The sequence below is a fragment of the Trichechus manatus genome, unplaced genomic scaffold (assembly GCF_000243295.1).
Source record: "Trichechus manatus latirostris isolate Lorelei unplaced genomic scaffold, TriManLat1.0 scaffold00025, whole genome shotgun sequence".
Taxonomy (NCBI): domain Eukaryota; kingdom Metazoa; phylum Chordata; class Mammalia; order Sirenia; family Trichechidae; genus Trichechus; species Trichechus manatus.
The window spans coordinates 18914710-18922519 of NW_004443961.1; the positions used below are offsets into that span (position 1 = coordinate 18914710).

General features: G+C 43.0%; 1 protein-coding gene across 1 annotated transcript in view; it reads right to left on the minus strand.

Annotated features, from left to right (window-relative positions):
- SLC24A2 (solute carrier family 24 member 2) overlaps nt 1-7810 on the minus strand; it is a 321337-nt gene that overhangs the window by 267628 nt on the left and 45899 nt on the right. The window contains exon 3 of the mRNA XM_004373517.2: nt 2555-2649. The gene's annotated coding sequence lies outside the window, so the exon portion shown is untranslated. The remainder of the gene's footprint in view (nt 1-2554; nt 2650-7810) is intronic.

Genomic DNA, 7810 nt, shown 5'->3' on the forward strand with positions numbered 1-7810 from the left:
GCGCTGCCCGGCCCCCGCCGGCCCCTCCCTCTCGCCTCCGCGCCGGGAGCGGGACCGCAGCGCTTCAGCTCCGCGTCCGCTGCTCCAAGTCTCCGGGTGCAGAGGCCCACGCCGGCAGCGGCCTCTTAGGAGATTTCTCTGCAGTGGGAAATTTGCAGGATTTGCAGGCGGGCAAGGGCAGAAAGGAGAAATTGCACAGGTCAGTGATGCGCCAGATTCCCAAAGGCTGAAAGTGCTGCCAACGTTGGGGTCATCCATGCTGAGCAACCCCTCTTCCCCAATTATATGCAGATAGTAGTGATATCAGTCACGTGTTTCTTTAGGAGTCAAAGTAAGGCCTGAGTCTAATGGTGGAAAAGATGTCCAGAGAAAAGGCATCCAGGTGGACTATGTGGGCCCAGGGTTTCTGGAGTCTCGGGTTGGGATGGTCTGGACTCTTGAAAGTCTTTAAACAGACTTGTTGACTGACCTTTCATGTTTAGGAGTGATGAAACTGAGACTCAAAACATAATCATTTTGAGTCACAGAGTTCAGATTCTGGCTTCAGAACTCCCAACTCAATGTTCCCTTCTGCCCTGCATGGGAAGCAAAATGTTGAGGATTGTTGTTGTTGTCAGGTGCTGTTGAGTTGGTTCCAACTCATAGTGACCCTAGGTACAACAGAACGAAACGCTGCCCAGCCCTGCACCATCCTCACAGTTGTTGCTATGTTTGAGCCCATTGTTGCAGCCACTGTGTCAATCCACCTCACTGAGGGTCTTCCTCTTTCACTGACCCTCTACCCTACCAAGCATGATGTCCTTCTCCGGGGACTGATCCCTCCTGATAACACATCCAAAGTACATGAGACAAGTCTCACCATCCTTGCTTCTAAGGAGCATTCTGGCTGTACTTCTTCCAAGACTGATTTGTTCCTTCTTTTGGCAGTCTGTGGTATATACAATATTCTTCGCCAACACCATAATTCAAAGGCATCTATTCTCCTTTGGTCTTCATTATTCATTGTCTAGCTTTCACATGCGTGTGAGGTGATTGAAATGCCATGTTGAGGATTACAGGGAAGAATTCCCGCCAAAGGGGATGAAGATGAGACAAATCCATTACTGCGGAAGCCCCTCTTAGCCAGCTCTATGACCACCCCAAAACTCCCAAGAGGTGCCCACCACGTGAAGCCTTTGAGGCTTTCAGCTTGTGTTTCCCACACTCCTTACCCTCTACTTTCCTCCTGGTCACCCTACCAGGTCAGAAAGGGGTTCTCCATGCCTTTCTTGGGCTAGGGGGAACAACCCTTTTATCCCAAAAGCTTACTACCTCTGACATAAGAGTAAAACTCTGTATTCACTAATCACTTCTGAGTTATGCAAAGGGCTGAATGGACACACAGACACACACAGGAGAAGACAGAAGCCCTGTGAGGATCATTTACAAGCCAAGAAATGCTAAGGAACCAAGGAACACCCAGAGGTACCTACAAAGAAGAATCAACATAGCCGAGACCTTGATTTGGACTTTTAGCCACCAGAACTGTGAGAAAATAAATTTCTGTTATTTAAAGCCACCCATTTGTGACATTTGTGTTAAAGCAGCACTAGGTAACTAAGACAATATCTGAACAAATATAAACATTAGGTCCCCGGGTAGCAGAACTGGTTTGTTCTCAGTTAACTAAACTCAGATCCATCCAGTGGTGCCAGAGAAGAAATGCCTGGCAATCTGCTTTGTGAGATCGCAGTTTTACTTTGAAGCACATGGGGTCACTATGAGTCAGAATCAACTCCATGGCAATGGGTTTGTTTTTTTTTTAAATAAATGGTAGTTGGCATTTTATTTACCCTTCTGCTATTTACTGTATGATTTGTTTGAACATAGAATTTAATAGGGTTTATGGGAGTCATTGGTGATTACCAGTTAGGGATAAACCCATTGCCACTGAGTCGATTCCAACTCATAGAAACCCTGTAGCACAGAGTAGAACTGCTCGATAGGGTTTCCAAGGCTGTAATCTCCTCTGAAGCAGATTGTCCCATCTTTCTCCCTTGGAGTGGCTGGTGGTTTCGATTAGCAGTCGAGTACTTAACCACTGCGCCACCAGGGCTCTTTTTGTGATTCTTGAGAGAAGCCTTTCAAGAATCAATAATGAATTTTGAAAAGCATGGAGTCATACTTTAATATAAAGCTGCCCAAAATGTGCTAGTTAATACTTTTGCTAAGCACACATATCACTTTCACAAAGAAATATAAAATGGCATGATTTAGGGTAGTGTTGGGAAGGTGCCCTTACCCCCATCCAAAATTACAACCCCATTTGGCACTGTGCCTGCAATTCCACTATTAGAGATTCATTGTGTTGGCTTTGTATTTTACACCTTCAGATTTTTTTTTTTTAAGGTAAATGGCTCCAGAGTTACAGTAATGGTAAGCAATTTTATATTGTTTTGACTTGACATTTAGTCTAAAGGAAGAGAAATTCTAGTAAATTATCATGAAGGGAAGATAGAGCTGAGTCAGGAAGTTCTGGACAACCTAGGGACAAGATGAAGTATTTAGACTTTACCTTGTCAGTTTAACCATCTTTTTCTTCATTCGCTCCCCACGCACCACTTTCTTTCTGCTTTTTATTTCAGTCTCTAGCTTCTCCGTTATCAATATCTGCAAGCAATCAGTATATATAGAAAGGATTCCATCTGCACTAAAGCAGTGGGCCCCAACCTTGAATATAGCTAATCATTAGAATCACCTGGAGGTATTTTTAACAAATTCTGGACAAGGACTCCCTTCTCCTCCCTCCTCTTACTCAGAACTCCTTGAGGGCAAGATCAGTGTCATGCAGGGCGGATTGTCCAATAGGCAAGGTAAGCACAGTGCTTACCTTGCTTACCAGATCATCTCTAGTGAACAATTTCACGTTTTTTCAGCACATCAAAGATTCTGCATCTAGGTATGGTTGGCGTCTGTCTCTCTCCCAACACCACAGCACCCTCCCACAGAATCAAAGCCTTTTTCCAAATGTGCAATCCCTGACTGAGGCAGATCACCCAGTAAGCAAGGTAAGCATGGGCTTACTTGTGTTTACTTACTAATCTGTAGTGAATAATTTCACTACAGATTAGTAACCCATGTGAAATTGTTCACTACAGACTAGCAAGTAAGCACAAGTAAGCCCGTGCTTATCTTGCTTATTGGCTAACTCACCCTTACATTTCCTGCATCTAGCACAGGACTTGGCATTTCTTCAACACCTGTCTGTGGAATGAATTAATGAGCTGCTGGCAAATGCAATTACTGAAAGGAAAGTGAGTCAATCAGGAGGGCGTGGGTCATACTGAATTAACTGCTCAGAAGTCACAGTGGCTGAAAACAACAAAGGTTCTTGTTTTTCACTCATACCACCTGTCCTTTGTGAGTTTTGCTGTGTCATCCTCCCTCCTGACCCCAAGCTGGTCACTCTATGGAACACTGCCCATTGCTGGCATACAGGGAAAAGGAACATGGTAACTCTTATACAGGTCGTCCCCGACTTACAACGTATTCAAGTTATGACAAACTGCACCTATGACCGTCTGTTTTCTTTTCGTACGTCTTATTAGCAGTAATACGTATTACATAAAACGTTGCAGCACATAATTTGCTGATATCATTCTCAGATGTTCACTCGCAGATGTTCAGTGTTATAACTTATAAAGATACTGATAATAAAAGGCAATAATAATGAAAACTAAAAAAATGAGGTATTCAGCTTACATCAGAACCGATTTATGACGGAGTCGTTGGAACGGAACTTGCTGTAAGCCGGAAACTACCTGTATGGGCTCTTTAAGCTTCAGCTTGGAAGGGACTGCTCAAATTCCGTTGGCTAAAGCAAATCCCATGGCCATATCTATCTTCAAGGGAGCAAGAAAGTGCAGTTGCACTATGTGTCTGGGAGAAGAATGGGAAGGGTGGGTGGCCAGCACTAACCACTACCACGATGGACTACAGGAGTGAAAAAAGAAGGGAACTGACGTGTTATGCAGCTACCATGAACTAGGAGTTTTCCCATCTCCGATCGCATGAGTTTTATCACTATGATTATTACCCTTTTATAGATGAAGAAACTGAGGCTCAGCAAGGTTAAGTAGCCTCTCCACTATCAAACAGCTCGCATTTGAACCCAATTTTGGCTCCAAAGCCCGAGTTTCTTTGTACCAGTTCTCATTGTATATGACTGAGGTTTTTAGTCTCTGTCTAACTCTCACTTTCCATGAAGGAGACCTGGGTTCAGTTCCCAGCCAATGCACATCACATGTAGCCACCGCTCATCTGTCAGGGATTTGCATGCTGCTATGATGCTGAATAGGTTTCAGCGGCACTTCCAGACTAAGATAGATTAAGAAGAAAGGCCTGGTGATCTTCGGGAAATCAGCCAATGAAATCCCTATGGAGCACAAGGGTCCCAGCTGCAACCCATCATGGAGATGGTGCAGGCCCTGGCAGGATTTCATTCCATTGTGCATGGGGTCCACACAAGTTGGGGGCCAGACTGGATGGCAGCGAACAACAAGCTTGCTCCATTTTTCCTGTTGGGATTGCCTGCTTAGATGGTTCTTGTGAATTTCTTTTCCGCAAGCCAGTCCACAATCAGGATAACTGTCTGCTTCCTAAGAGGATCTGTTTTGCTTATTTAAAAATCACGGGCGTAAATATCCAAGTAAAATCCCGATATTCTGTAAAAAATGCTCTCCTCAGCTCCCCAGCCCAGGACTGACTTTGTTTTCCTTGGCATTTGGCTCATTTTTTTGGCTGGTGGCTCTCCCCTTCCAATTCAATGAGAAACATAAAAGCAGAAGAAAATATCTGTGGGTTTGAAGGATGCAAGCACAGGCTTCTTTGCTTTTGACAGCGATTCCAGCAAAAGCACTTAAAACAACGCACCCAAAGTATTGCTCTTTCCTCTTAGCCACTTAGGAGATGACAGGTTATTTTTACATTAGGATCAGGAATTTTTCTGGGCTTGAATGCCCAGGAAGCACAAAAATTCAGTTTCCCTTTGCAGCATGAGCTCAGCTTCAGTGCTCCAGAGTGCTAAGGTAGGGCGCAGTGCTGATGTGAAGACGTCTAGGAGGAGGGCAGGAGTGGGGTCTATTGATTTCACCAAGGGACCTGGAGTCTCAAACATTGGCTGTCTTCCTGATTCCACGAGGGACTTCCTGAGTGACCTCCAGGGTGCCCTTTTGTCTCCCAGAGCCGCATCAGCAAGGAAATAAGGATAAATAATACTGTTAAGTGAGTTGTGCTGGAGAAGAGGGCCCAGAATCAGGACAGCCCACTCTGATGTGAGCGAGCGCTTCTTTCTTTTTTTAGTTTATATAATTTTTTTTATTGTGGTAAGTATATATATATATACAAAACACAACATTTGCTGTTTTAACATTTTTTACATGTACAATTCAGTGACGTTCATTATGTCAGTCATGTCATGCACCCAAACTTGTTGCCATCAAGTGGATTCTGACTCATGGCGACCTCATGTGTTAACAGAGTAGAACGGCTCCATAGGGTTTTCTGGGCTGTGATGTTTACAGAAGCAGATCGCCAGGCATTTCTTTCATGGTGCCAGGTGGGTTCAAACCATCAACCTTTAGGTTAGTAGCAAGTGCAAACTGTTTGCACCACTCAGGGGTCTATGTTGTACAATAGCCACCACTGTTTTTATTTCCAATTTTTTCCGTCACAATTAACAGAAGCTCTGTGCCCTCTAAGCAATGACTCTCCCTCCTCCCTTCCCTCCCGCCCCTGGTAACCACTAATAAACTTTGGTCTCTCTACCTTTGCCTATTCTAGATATTTCATACAAGTGGGATCATGGATAAACAAAATGCAGTACATACATACAATGGGACATTACTCTGCCATAAAAAGAAATGAAATCCTGATACACGCTACAACATGGATGAACCTTGAAAACATTATGGTAAGTATATGGGGGTCACAAAAGCTCTTCTTTTTAACAGCTCAAAAAATTATGTGCCTGTTATCTTCCTTCTTAAACCACATTCTCTCTTTACCTATTGCTGATTCAGAATTTCAACCTATAATAAAGTCTACAATACTGAGAAAGAAAATACATGTGTATTGAGCCTTAGATGTAGGATACGCCAACAGGAATGTGCTGTATCTTTGGTTTTGGAGGACCGAAATAAAATACTTGTTTTATTTATTTTATAAAATTAAAATAAATATGTCACTAATCATACTAATCATATTTGTCCCCAGCTCAGACATCTCAAGCTGTCTGTCAGTTAAGCAACGCCTCTCCCTCCCGCATACAAATAGTGTATACACGTGGGATGGGGTGGGAGGGGGTGTCTTAACATCCTGATTCCGTGTGAGCAGGTCTCTGTTGGCCCAGCGTTGCGGGGAGGGGGGGTTCAATCAATAAGTTTGGTGCTACCGCTCACCATCTCCCCAAATTAGCCTTTATTGGTAATAGTGGTGATAGCTTATCTTCCACCTGCCACTCCTTTTTCTTATTTCTCCATTTTTTTACAACCAAGATGGGAAGGCAAATAATATAATTGAGCCCCATCAAATACTCCAAATATGACTACGAGGCTTATAACAGAAAAAAACCTGCAATACTCTCCCCCTACAACTCTGGATTCCTGGTTTCTAGAATTAACCATTTTCAAAGATTTTAGCTGTTTTTATTTTTTCTTGGTATTTATCATCTTTCCAAGTAGTAGGCTCATTTTGCTTTTTCTATTAAATTTCTATTATGGAAGAGGATTTCTTTCCTTTACAATACCCCCTAACCCCCTCCCTGAAGCCCTCATCTGAACATACTCCCTTCCCCCATCCTTCCAATATAGTTATATCACCATTTTGAATAAATTAATATTCACTGTTTACATCCTTTTAATTATGCAAATACAATAATCAGTTGAGCTGCATAATATACTTATTCACTCCAAACCCTCTAACAGAACTGTACATTTCCCCTCAAATTTTCAAACACACCAGTTGATCTAACATGTTCATTTTACCCCTTAGGAGACATTACTCCTGGAGCCCTCTGCCCTGCTGCTGCCATATGGACTCACAGCTTTCTAGCCCTGCTGCATATTTCTTATCCTATGAATTCCCTTTGCCTTTTGTTTGTGTTAAAACTCCTCTTTCCTGAGTCCACGTCTTTTTCTTAATTACTCCCTTGTTTATTGGAGCATATCCTCCGATATCTTTCTCAGAAGGGTGAATTGGAGGAGAATTTTTGAATCCCTGTGTGTCTTTAATGCTTTTATTCTACTCTAACTATTTATTTAAAATATGGCTTTGTGTACATGTCTATGCTAGAAATTGTCTTTCTGCGGAATTGACCCAAGCCATGGTATTTTTGATTGCCTTATATGCAGGTGAGTCCTGGACAATGAATAAGGAAGACTGAAGAAGAAATGATGTCTTTGAATTATGGTGTTGGTTAAGAACACTGAATACACCACGGACTGCCAGAGGAACAAACAAATCTGTCTTGGAAGAAGTACAGCCAGAATACTCCTTAGAAGAGAGGATGCTGAGACTTCGTCTCAGGAAGACTGAAGAAGAAATGATGTCTTTGAATTATGGTGTTGGTTAAGAACATTGAATACACCACGGACTGCCAGAGGAACAAACAAATCTGTCTTGGAAGAAGTACAGCCAGAATGCTCCTTAGAAGAGAGGATGGTGAGACTTCGTCTCATGTTCTTTGGATGTGTGATCAGGAGGGACCAGTCCCTGGAGAAGGCCCTCATGCTTGGTAAAGTAGAGGGTCAGCAAAAAAGAGAAAGACCCTCAG